General features: G+C 46.4%; 2 protein-coding genes across 4 annotated transcripts in view; one reads left to right on the top strand and one right to left on the bottom strand.

Moving 5' to 3' along the window:
• Positions 1 to 6,361, bottom strand: part of CASZ1 (castor zinc finger 1) — a 183,593-nt gene extending 177,232 nt beyond the window's left edge. For 2 of the 3 annotated variants that reach the window (XM_065650274.1, XM_065650276.1), the window contains exon 1: positions 6,223 to 6,361. The gene's annotated coding sequence lies outside the window, so the exon portion shown is untranslated. Of the gene's footprint in view, positions 1 to 5,826; positions 5,883 to 6,222 lie in introns of those variants that run through there. The other variant, XM_065650275.1, reaches the window with a different exon arrangement.
• Positions 1 to 12,815, top strand: part of UBIAD1 (UbiA prenyltransferase domain containing 1) — a 326,949-nt gene that overhangs the window by 101,253 nt on the left and 212,881 nt on the right. The gene's annotated exons all lie outside the window — the stretch shown is intronic.

The following is a 12,815-nucleotide window of genomic DNA, read 5'->3' as shown; positions in this document are numbered from 1 at the left end:
GAATTCAGGCAGAGAGAAGGAGATGTGCCATCCAACAAGACTCAAACACAAAGGAGCTAAGGACGGGGTGTGCAGGTTGAGAAGTGAGCGAGGAAGCAGGTGCCAAAGGGAGGCAAAGAGCCCTCGGGGTGCGAGACCCTTCGGCTTGGGTGGAAGAAGGGAGGACAGCAGACTTGTTCCTCAAACCCAAGACTGTCAGAGGAGAACACCACCATTAGAGGCTAATATTTCAGCACCAAGGTCCAGCTGGGTTGCTTATCATCTTTGGGATGCAAACTTGGAGCCAACTTTCCCTGGCACGGGCCTGTGGAACAAAACCAAAGTGCCCTGGAGCCACAAGCCCTACTGGCCCGTGCCCACTCCCTCAAAAACCACTTTCATCCACATCTCCTCTCCTGCCCCTGCAGTAGCCCCCTCCTCGCTCTCTTCCTCTGTGTCCTCGAGACTCCTCTCACCTTGAGGAGTGTTAGGATTACCCAGCATTTACACTCAATGCTCCTCTTTATTCCTTAAGACTTATTAAGAATGATAATGAGCTCCAAAGCAGTGACACGTCTCTCTCTCTCCCCCTCTGTCGCGCTCGCTCTCTCTCTCTCTCTACGTGCCTTTTCCGTCAAAGGCACACAGGACAAATCCGACCAAAAAAAAAAAAAAAACCCTGACAATATGGATCAAGGACACATGAGGATTTATATTCTACAAATCCAGCCTTTTTTGTTTTTATTATTTCTACTCAAATTCCACCCCTTCTTCTTCTTACTCATATTCTCCCCCCTCTACCCCAACCCTCTCGGACTTTGCATGAGAAAGAAGAAGAAGAAGAGGAGAAGAAAGCTGCTTGCCTGGAAAACCTCGTTAATGTGGAGCTCTTAAACGGTTGATTAATTTTAGCAAAATTTACGATGCGCTCTTGCTTTTCTTTGAAGCTGCAGTCTTATATACCAAAAGCAAGTTAACTTTGAGATCTCTCTTGTGAGCCCACTGCCCCCTGAATTCTTGGATGCCCTATTTAGGTAAATAAATGTATAGGAGAGAAATACGGTAGCAGAGCATGGAAGCGGTCGCCTTGCCGGGTGCTCAAACTGGTTCGATGCAAATCCCTTTAGCACAGCCTAATAATCGCAACCTGAAAACTCCCAACTTCTGGTGTTTAACTTCCCATAAAAATTTAAAAAAAAAAAAAAATCACCAGTCAGACCTTCAAAAACAAAAGGAAACAGGGAAACATAAACACCAATTCCAAGAGAAGTCTCTCCAAGTTGCATCTGCTCACGCCACAGAAACACCAGGCTCTCGGCTGCATTAGAAACATCAGGTTCTCCCAAAGCCACCTTTAAACCAGCTACGTTTCACCAGAGGGAAAAACTGAACCTAAGGAAATGTGATATACAGATTTATACATATCCTGAACTATCCTTCAATATTTCAGTTGCCACCCCAGCTTCCTCCCACTCAGTATTTGCTTGATTCTTTGTCTCCCTCTGCTAGATTCTGTTTTTCTGATATAGACATCAGGAGGTTAAGGGCTCAATTAGCAAGTCTGTTGAATCCTCAGCTTCACGTTACTTAGGGGGTTCTCTGTCGCTCTTTGGAAACTACACCACAAAATCTCCTTCGTCCTCAGCTTTTCTTTTTCCTCACTTGTACCGTCTATTTCCGACACATCCCTGTGCCTGAACCCACAAATCTATGTGGGGTAAACGGAGAGAAACCGTGAATTGCTTTGGGAGACAGAAACATTAATAAAAATAACCCTAAGAGTGCCTAGCCAGACTGAACCCGAAGCATTCGCGATCTCGAAACCTAAAGTAACATCCACATGGAATTTACAAAATATGATTCGAGTGGTTCTAATTAGCCCCAGTCTGTGGAAAAATTGGAAGGAAGCGGCTCTTTGATTAATGTTACAAACCAGAAAGGAAACAGATTTTAAAAGTTAAAGTAGCAGCATCGTGGAATACAGAATCATTACCAGCATACATTTACAATACCTTCAATCGGATGGCTTGGGGTTTTGTTTTTAGGGTTGTGGGGTTTTTTTTCTTTTTATTTTAAGAAAAAAAGGAAGACAGGATGCAAGTAAAAGCTTTTGTTTATGGAAGTCTGCAACGCTTTTATCTCCCAAGAAATTTATATAGCTGGACTGTATATAAATCCTTCTGAAAATGAAATTAGCAAAACCAAAACAGGGGTGAAGGTGCTGGGGGGGGGCGGAATAAGAAAATCCCCACCTCAGTAAATCAGAGCGGATAGCCAGCCCCTGGCTTGGACAGATAGCACATTCAGCTTTAATGGGAACAGAGTTGGAAAGGGAAAGGACAAGATTCATACCTGCAGCAAACTCCTTGCAAAAATGGGGGACTATTTTTAATAAGCTGTTGAAAGTCACTGTGCAAGTTTGCTTGGACTTGAAAAGAAAAAGGAAATAAGTTTTTTTTTTCCAGCTAGCTTGATTGTTTTGGGTGGAGCTCAAGCGTGTGTGTATATATGCTGTATATAATAATGAATTACTAATTCTTTCCTGGAAACTGTTTGAATTACAATCTAAGATACAAAAACACACCTTTATTTTAACACTGATTTTAATACAGACAGAAAGGGGCGGGGGGTGGGAACAGTGAGGGAAATGTTGTTTTGGTTTTTTTCCCAGTACACAGCAAACCCCTTAACCAAGAATAAAACCTCCCCACACATGGACACCCGCGCACACTTTGCTCAGCTGTACAACCACCAACTGAACTCCAGCTTTCGGTGGCTTTTCCCTGCACCAAGGGCTGCGCTCGGAACCGCGAGAATGACAACGTCATGTGTGGGGAAAGCTGACACTTGGAGCTTTTAAAAAGAAATGAGGAAAAATAAGCTGTTGACTTCTTGGTTAAAGTATTTTCTTGTTCTAACTCATGTTCTTATGTCACTGGGCTAAAAAAAAAAAAAAAAAGGAGAGAGAGAGGGAGAGAGAGATATGACTTTCCTTGAATGATCTGTTTAACCTAAGCCAGAGGAAAAAAAAAGAAGTCATTAATTACTTATGTGAGCTATTGCTTCTGAAAGACAATAAACCTGCCTGGTCGCCATGGATATGACATATTTGCTCTGAAAACAACACAATAATTAGCAAAGGGGAAAGATACAATGAGAATATGCAAACTCCTGAGTTTAAAGCCATAGTGTTTCCTTTTTTTCCCCCCTCCTCTTTTTACTTGGCAGAGTCAATTCTGTTTGCAATTCAAATCCAATAAATAAACAGAATATTTAGCAAAAAATTTTAAATTAGCCACCACACTATGAATCACCAAAAAAAAAAAAAAAAAAAAAGGAGAGAGAAATTGAGAAGGAAAAAAGAAAAAGGGCCAGTATGGACATATCATAAACCACCTAGGTGTTTTCCATATGCATGTGTATATATATGTGAAATATAAACGTATACAGACACACAAACATATATGAGTCGTAAGGGTTACATGCACTATTTCCTCTGAGATTATTATTTTATTTTTCAGATGAGTACAGAAGCACACCGAGAGGAAAAACGTCTCTGTTTCAGGGAGTGGAAACATTCTGAAGATATACTAGGAGAAAGTACAAGAGGTATTTTACTGTGCTAAACATGCATTGTGCTGGTAGTATTTTCTTTGCAAACCTTTTAACTTTTTTTCCAGCAGACGAGCAAAAAACCACAATTGGTGAGCACCGTGCGTCAGCCTGATCAACACACCAGCTCACCACGACTTCTCCAATTTTAAGCATAAAAAAAATTCTTCTCTCACCTCAATTACTTTTTATAAAGTGATATTACACTGAACTACATGTAATAATGCAATGGATAAGTTAAGAAATAATGAAAACTGAGTTACATGCAGAGAGACTTATTTGAAATAATTTATAAATGTTGCGGAGAAAATGTTTTTTAGATTTCTCTCTCATTAAGATGAGACAAAGACTATTAAAACCTTCACTAATGCGGTAGCTTTCTGGATTCTGACCTTCCACATTTAGACACCAAGTAATAAAAACACCCTAACAAGCACTTTATCTTTAGAGATATTTGACTTTGAACTTATTTTAACATTAAAAAGACTTGGGAGGTATAAAAATAACAATATAGTTGCCACAAGTTTCTGTTGTTGTTGTTGTTTTCACTGCTAAAAAAAATATATCTTTTAGAACAAAATAAGCAGATTAAGGAAACATCCCCATAATTTAACTGGCTCTTTTTCTATTTTTTTAAACAATAGTTTTTAGCTGGACTCTTTGATCTTGAAAGGGTTCTGCTATCTTGTGTGATGAGGGGGGAAAAATGATCTGTTTTAAATGATGATGCAAAAAAAAGGATCAAAGCCCTGACTTTCTGTTAGCCATAATAGGCTCTGTCTTGCACAAAGCTTCAACTTCAGGCTTTAATATATAAAATATACAGGAGCCCAATAAAAGCACTGAAAAGGTACAAAGTCTGAAAACAAAAGGGGACGCTGCTCCTTTAAACGTTTTAGTGCATATGGAGTTTGATTTCTGAAAGAGATCAGTTTAACATCTCCATAGAAACCAGCAACAGATTATCATCAACAGAATAAATAACTAGTCTAATAAATTAAACAGGAGGCATAAGATCTGGAAACTTGATTACTGAAGTTCAACAATATTCCCCCATAAACTCTTCCAAACCACCTTTAGGGTAGCTAACGAGGTGGCAACGACACGCTAATAAAGGGTAGGTGGGAAGCGGGCAGGACTTGTGGAAACAAGAAGTCCAAAACCTTCGCAAGAAATTATTTTACGCTAAAAGTCAGCAAATCAATAGAGGAAATAAATTCATCAATGAAGTTTAGGAGAGGCAGCTGGTGTAGCAGGGACCGGCCCCGCTGTGCAGCGCGGGGCGGACAGGAGGGGGCACACGGAAGGTGGACGAGCAGCTCCTCAAAGTTTCACCTTTCCAGCCCCAAAGGGCAGGAGGGTTCGGGCCGATCGATCAAACCCGCCGTGATTCAGAGCAGCCTCCGGCGGCGACCCAGCCTTAAAAGTTTGCCGAAGAAGTTGCTCGCCGCGAAGCCGAGCGGCACCGGCGCTGGCAGCGGGGAGAGCGGCCGCGCCAGCCCCACGCCCGCCCGAGCCTCTTGACAGCTGGCTGGCCGGCCCGCCGAGCCCCGCTCCTCCTCTGCCCCCCGCCGCCCCGCTCCGCCGCCACCGGCGCTCGGGGTCCCGGCCCGGGTCCGCTCCTCGCCTTCTCCGTCCGCGCCCCGCGGCCCCCCCCGCCGGCCCGACTCTGAGTGACGGCTCGGACACCTGTTCCCCGTCCCCAGAGCCTCCGACACGGGCAGCGGCTCCCCCGGGAGCCCCGGCCCGCGCCCCCGCCCGCCACAGCCCCGGCCCCGGGGGGCCGCCCCCCGCTGCCCCGCCGCGCACGGGGGAAAGGGGGAAAGGGGGCGAGAAGGGGAAGGAGGCGGAGGGGGGAAACTTCCTGGCTCCGGATGGCAAATCAGCTGCGCATTCTGCAAATGCCACCGGGTAAAAATAACCTGCTGCTTCGCCCGGGGGGCCGGGCACCGGCTGCCCCGAGCCGCGCTCCGAGCCGCCGCGGCCCCTGCCCGCCCCATCCCCGCCGGGGGGCTGCGGCCGGTCCGCTGCGGGCGCCGGGCGAAGCGCTGCGGGCCCCCAGCTCGGCCACTTTGCAGAAAGTTCCCCGGCACGGTTCGCCCCGCCGGCAACCGGCCCTTGCCCGCCGAGCGCTCCCGCCGCCGCTCGCCCAACTTTGCTGCCGCCGCTGCCGCCGTCCCCCCGATGCCTGCGCCCGGCCGCGCCGGGACCCCCGGGCGGCGCGGCTGCGGTTACCTGCGCCCGGCGCGGAGCGGGAACACGTGTTCCCCCGTCCCTGCCCGGGCTCCTGCCAAAGTCTTGGAAATTGACGGGCGCCGCCGCGGCCCCGGCTCCGCCGCCGAGCGGGCACGGCGCTGCCCCGCCGCCGCGGGCCCCCCGCCGCCGCGGCACCCCCGCCGCTGCCCGCCTCCCGCGGAGCCGGGCAGCCGCCGCCGTCCCCGCTGCCGGCCGCTGCCCGCGGAGCCCGGGCGCTGCCCCGCGGGAGCCGGACGCGGAGCGCGGCGCGGTGCCCACCTGCCGGGCAGCGCCGCCGGCCGCCCGCCCGCGCAGCGCCCCGGCCCCGGCGCCACCGAGCCGGGGCTGCCGGCGGCGGGGCCGTGGTCGGTGCCGGGCGGGAGCGGACGGGCTTACCTGCACTTGGGGCTGCTTTGGGTGACTTTCCAAGTCAAGGGAAATGTGTGTGTGTTTGGGATGGAGGCTGCAGCGCGCATGCGCCATCAAACTTGCCCTGATCCCGGATTTTTCCTCCTCGCGCTCCCCTTTGCTTTGATTATTGAATTTTCCTATTTCTAACAGGAGGGCGGGCGGCGCGCAAAACCCGGCCTGGAGCCCGCCGCCGCCTGCCCCGGCCCGCCCGGGGAGGGGAAGGGGGGAGCGGCGGGGAGGGAGCGGGCACGGAGCGGACTCGGTCTCCAGGCAGGCAGGGCAGGCAGGCAAGGGAGCGGCGCCTGCAAAACCCGGACCGGACCGCCCTCCCCTGGCAAGCGAAAAGACGAGAAAGTGTCCCCATTTCCCCCATCTCCTGCCCTGTCCCCGCACCAGGCGGTTCCTCTACCCCATCCGTCCTCCTCCCCAGCGAGGCACTACAAGTTTTCTAAAATTTTCTAGTTTGCAGCCTGGCGATCTCTGCCCACCTTAGTTCCCTAAGACTCAACTCCATGGAGATCACAAATAACTAGGCTGCGTCTATTTCTTTATTCTCCAGCTGGTTTTCCTAGGCATAATATTCAGTTCCTATTTCACAAACTTCTAAACTTCGGTACTTTTGCTTATGTTCTTAGTCTGGATTACACTCAAGTTTAGAACTAACCACTGTCTCATTGCATCTACAACTATCCTATTTCTGGGTTTAGTGGTCTGCAGTCTCACTTTGCTGGCATTTATGCACAGGACTCGCTTTTGCAGAAAAAGTCAAGGAACAGACGTGCAAGCCAGGGGCAGCCTGGATTGGTTTGAGGGGATGTCTCTGCAGGATCAGAGCCGAGGGTTCCCCTACATTTGCACCTGAAATTCCAACAGGCAGGCATCACATTTTTATGTTAAGAAACAACTTTCTTCAGCTCTAACTTTTCTTTCTCAGCTCTATGTTCTTACTGAGGCAGTTAATGTACATTATAGCTATCTGTGCACATTCTCTGGTGGTGGTTCTGCAAAATAATACGAGATCCTTTCCTTCATCCCCTGGTTCCCTCTCCGGGAACCAAGAGCCTCGGCTCACGGGCACCTCAGCCCTCCACCGCGGGGTGTGGAGTTGCACACTACACCTGCCTGCCCGCCTCTGCCCGGATTCAGTCTGCGCGACTGCGTGCAGGTGAACGTACCTGCCTCCATCCCAGGGCTCGCAGGATTTGGGCTCTAGGCCCAAGCCGTGCAAACCTGTAAACTCCCGAACAACCTCACTTGTTGGGAGCGGGGAGCTCTGCATCAGCACACCCACATAGAACCCCTTGCAGGAGCGTCTCGCGCTCCCCATGCGCCTCCCTGTCTGTGTCTGTCTCCACCTGTTGCCTCTTGTCCGATGCTTACACTGTAAGGTCTTTGGGACAGAAACCACAGTTTTGCTCTGGATTTGTCGGCGCCTTGCACAATGGGGCCTTGCTCCGTGATCACGGCTCCTACGTGCTATTGCCACACACATAAATAATAACAATAATTAATAATAATAGACTAATTCCTCTGATTTCGATGTGACTACTCATGTGAGTAAAAGTGACTCACGTACATGAGTGCCTGCAGGACTGCTGCCAGCTCTTGAGCTTTTATTGTGAGTCTTCCAATATTTGGTGTTCTCCTTTGATCCCCAGCTCCTGGAATGACATGTTTCTAGCACTTGTGTTTACACAAGGAAGCTTGGAAATGTGGCCTAGTGCTCCCAAAAGCCAGAGGACAAATAAGAAACTTCCAAAGAAATGGATTTTTAATAGCTTTTGAGAAAATCCTGTAATTTGGCAGCTCAGGGAAGGGGGGAGTCTGACTCATGAATTTTAAACAGACAAGTTTAGCAATGTACATCTATTGAGTTAAATATTTAGGTCCCTGTAAAGACCAGACTTTTACTAACCAGGCTGAATTTACAGTAGCGAGATGTATTTCTGTGGAAATACTCATAGTGTTTAAAGTGTCTGCGCCTTTACAGAATCTGGGCTTTTGTTTATTTGAATATTATTTGGTATTCGTCATTCTGTAGTTATTTATTTTCACCTGCTCACAATAAGAAAGCAGGAAAATGGGGATGAGAATGGGATAATTAAAGTAAATATGACTGTGTGAGACTGTTATAATAACTATGGCAAGTATTTATAAATTGCTGAAAATAAAAAGACCAAACTTCTTGAATTTGTATGCTAGAGAGATGCTGCCAGGTTAAAAACCATGCGTTTCTAAAAGTAAATGTCCCAACTTCTGGTATAAAAGCATAAAAGAGCATGTCCTAAGCGATGAATTCTTGCTTATGAGGCATCCCTGAAGAATGAAGGGTTGGGAGAACAGGGCTCTTTAATTAAATCTGCATCGTTACTTTTAATTGCATTTACTTATTATTTTCTCTTGTTCACTTTTTTGCATTTCTCTCATCTGGGGTGCTGAACGCAGACTGAATGGTCTTCCTTCTGCTTGGGAGTCGGCTAATTTTGGAGTGCTGTGGAGTTGTCCTAGTTAGGAGGAGAACTTGGGGACCGTGAAGTGTTTCTGAGGCGGCTGCGTTTATCGCCCAAGAGCTCTCACGTCTGTGCTCCCCTGCACGCGGCGGGAGGCTCAGACACCCTACAAACTGTCCCGCTGACAACAGCTTCAAGCCTCCTTCCAAACCACACCTTGCCCAAAAGCTCTCTTTGTGTGTGTTTTAGAGCCCCACTCCACATGCTTAACTTGTGTCTTTTGACCTTTTGGTTCTTAATTCCTGAAGTTTGCTGGTGCAAAGCCCCATTCGGCCCATCTGATGTTTGCCACAGCAGTTCCCAGGAAAGGCCCCGGTGCACACGGCTCCACAGTCAGAACACAAGGTAATGACACCTTACACAGCCCGTTCTAGATAGAAAGAAAATAATTTAGCAAATTGCAAATGATGCATACTTAACTATTTATGCAGCATCTTCCTGTCATCAACCCAAAGCAATTTTACTTCCGTGTTGAACACTGGATGAAAATGCTGTATAGATTTAACCATTGCGGGAGTTCCTTTTAAGTGGTACAGTAATCTCTCTCCAGCTAATTTAGTGTTGTAATAAGGCACCACCCTCACAAGTCCTTTGTGTTCTTGTGTCAATACTGCCCCCAAACCATAAGTGCTGGCATCTGCATCTATCATAAAAGTGGGTCTGAAACACAGAAAGACTAAGAAAGGAGCAACATGGCCATTGGTGGAGGAATCTCAGGAGCCTTTTACTAATCCTATTCATACCCAATTTCACTCTGATTTCCTCTAAAATACTATTTGCTTTCTCAAAAAATCTGTGCTATGGTTTGACAGCACTGGCAAATTCAACAATAACCTTCTCTAACAGAAGCAGAGTGAGATGTACGCGGGGAGCAGGACAGTTCCGTACAGAGTCAGTTTTCTTCTTGCCCATGGGGGTTCCTTGCCCACCGCTCAGGATTTGACTTGAACCAGACCACCTCTCTCTCCTTGGGATTAAATACCTTTAACCAAAGACCTCTAAACCAAAATGCCACCTTTTTTTTTCCTCTTTTCTTTTATATATATATATATATAACACAACAGCGAAAAAAAATCCAAAAGCAGTCTCAGACATCACTATCATTGCCTTTTCCCTTTATGGTTTCCTTTATCAGCATTTACTAAAACCAGCGAGACCTTACACAGTTCTGGTTCCTATCTTCACCATTTCCTGCTCGCCTGAACATTTAACAAACAAACAGCCCAGTTGCACAAGATCCCTGGCAGCTCAGATCCATGTGTACCTCCATCACCAAACAAGTTTCATCTGTTCCCAGTCTCTCTTCAGCTGCCGTACCATGTAGCTACACCATTAGCTGCTGCCCTTGGGGAGAGGACATCCTGCTCACTGCAAGCCCATAAGACATTGGTTGTATTGAGCTACATATTTCAAATAAATTTCCACGGACTGAAATTGTAGGACACCTTTCGTGCTATTTATCATTCAGCAATTAGCAATAACAGCATCCAAACTCATTATTAGGCCATCCTCTATGTCTGCTGTCCACAACTCTTGGTTAGATCCAGAAATTTATCTCTTATACCCAACTTTGTGAATGGTTCCTCCCTTTGCTCAGGGTCCTCTGATTTCCACGCTGGGGTGGTGTGAGTGCAGCTTGTGTAGGCAAACTGCAATTATCTGTGCGGTGCAAGGACACAGAGAGCAAATATCTATCACGTTCCTTCCTGCGCTGCTGGGCAGGAGCGAGAGATGAGCATGATGAGGTAGTACAAGCCATACACAAGTGAACAGAATATTTAGAGTGATGACAGGACAGCTGTTGGTAAAGCGTATAGGCTACACCTTCACTGTGGACTAAACATTAATGTATTTTATTCACACCCAGTATGTACCCCAGAGCACGCTCCGTCTGGCTAAGCCGTGCAAGTGCAGCCTGAGCAAACTTTATGTACCCTTAAAAAATTACTCACACAAGAAAAATGATGCTAAAACAACACGAGAAGGGTCTGGATTAAAATGACAAAAGCACAGAAACACATGACGAGGGCTCTGGCTCTGTCCTCAGCTCACCCTGCTGTGTCCTGGCCACTGCATTTTCAGAGGGGAAGACGAAGGACTATGAAAGGGGTTCCTGTTGTTCTGAGGCGCGTGGCGATAGGGAATCAGGTTTAGACGCCTTGTTCCGATCGCTGTACACAGGCCTACAAGCCACATTAATTCCTCAAAGAGGCACTGAATCTCTTATAAGGGAGAAGGAGGCTGAGGTCCAGGCTGACCAGTTTACCAAACTGGACCGAAACAGTTCTCTATTTCATACAGACCGCCCAGTGGCCATTGGGTGGGAGTGACCTTTACCAAACCCAGCACAGACCAAGGTCCTGCCCAGGACCTCTCATCCCACTTCACAACTCACTACACAAATGAAGAAATCACTCAGACTTGCACTAGAAAAATCTGGTGGATTTACTTAGTTTCGTAATGGAAAATGAGAATTGCGAAGAAAGAGGAGGCATTTTTTTCAGTTGCTGGTTTAATATTATCTGCTCTTATTTTTTATGCAAGTGGCACAAGTAATCAGAGAATATCATGTGGTCAGTGTTTGTCAGGTGCCACTTTCTCACAGTCAACTATTTCTCTGCATATGCACACTTCAGAAAAAAAAGAAATTTATTTGATCCCCGTTGTACCCTGGTCCAAATCCTCCAAGCAGAGCAGGCGTCGCTTCACTGGCAGCAGTGGGGCAACCTTGTTTATATTGAAGACAATCAGGCCCTGCGTTTTGAAACTTCCAACTTTTGTTTAGAAATATATATAATGAATATCAGTGTGTAAGTACATAATAAAAATATTGAAACTGTGTGGGACAAATTATAGGTGTACAGACTGATACTGATGTTCGGCTGGTAGAAATGAGGGCAGGCAAGAATTTACTCAGCTCAGAATCTATCCTTATCTGTTTTATTTGCCTTAAAACTATAAAGGTTCAAGCAAAAGATTTGGCATTTAGTAAGAAGTATCTGGCATTTAAGCCCAGTTCCGGCCCAAACTTCCCCAGTGACTTGACTATTCTGTGTGTCTGGGTAATATCCAGTACTCCGGGACTTAGCCCTAAAGGAGGCTACTAAAGGCAATAAATAAATGCAGAAGAAAATAATAAATAAGCAACAACAATAACAAAACTGGAATTCAAGTGTGAAGTTGTATGTTTGTAATAGCCTGCCCGTGTTAGAAAATAATCAACTAAATAGCAATAAATAATAAAAATTTATATTAACAATTCATTTGTGCTGATACAGACCTTCAAGTTAGAGTTCATTATATTAATTTACTAATTAATTAAGCACTACATCACCTGGCACCTACGTAGGTTTTATTACACTTTATAGATGGAAAACTTAAGAGTCTTGCCTAGGGACACAGTGAATCAGTGGCAGAGCCGGACACAGAACTGGAATATCCTCCACAGCTCTAAGTCTGTTTACAGCATAAAGCTGCCCTGATTTTCTGACTAATTTAGTTCAACAGATGCAATTCTCAGTGTGGAGACTCCAATTTGGGTGCAAGAGGGAGTTATTTTGTTTGAGCTTAAATCAGTTCTTAATTATATCAAGCTAGTTATATAAATGCAGTTTTAAAAATATCCTTGTAGGCATCTACATTTCAGGCCATTGACTTAAAAACACACCTTTAGTTTAAATGCTGCTATTTTCCAGATAGGTCCCAAGTTACAATAGCTCTTCGGGTCCCACCCGTCCGCATTTCACCAGGAAACCTCATCTACTAAACTGAGATGTGCAATTTTGAGTGTCTTTCACTAAACAGCGCAAACATTGGCGAGTGCCCTGATTTTGGTTAAAGACAGAGTTACTGCAATTTAGTTTAGCCTTTTAATAAATGGTTTAAACTTGTTCAAAGCCCGGCTTTGCAACCAAGTTTCAATTGCTTAAGGAGCTGCTACTAAGCAGTGGGAGCTGCTCTGTTCTAAGTGTGCATAGCCGAGTTACCTAAAAGACGATAACCCTTCTACGCTCCATCTCTCAGGTATCACAGAATGCTATTATCAAGGCCCATTTATCTACAGACTTT

The sequence above is a fragment of the Caloenas nicobarica genome, chromosome 22, assembly GCF_036013445.1.
Source record: "Caloenas nicobarica isolate bCalNic1 chromosome 22, bCalNic1.hap1, whole genome shotgun sequence".
Lineage (NCBI taxonomy): Eukaryota > Metazoa > Chordata > Aves > Columbiformes > Columbidae > Caloenas > Caloenas nicobarica.
Note: the sequence above shows the minus strand (reverse complement) of the source record. Positions and strands in the feature narration are given on the sequence as shown.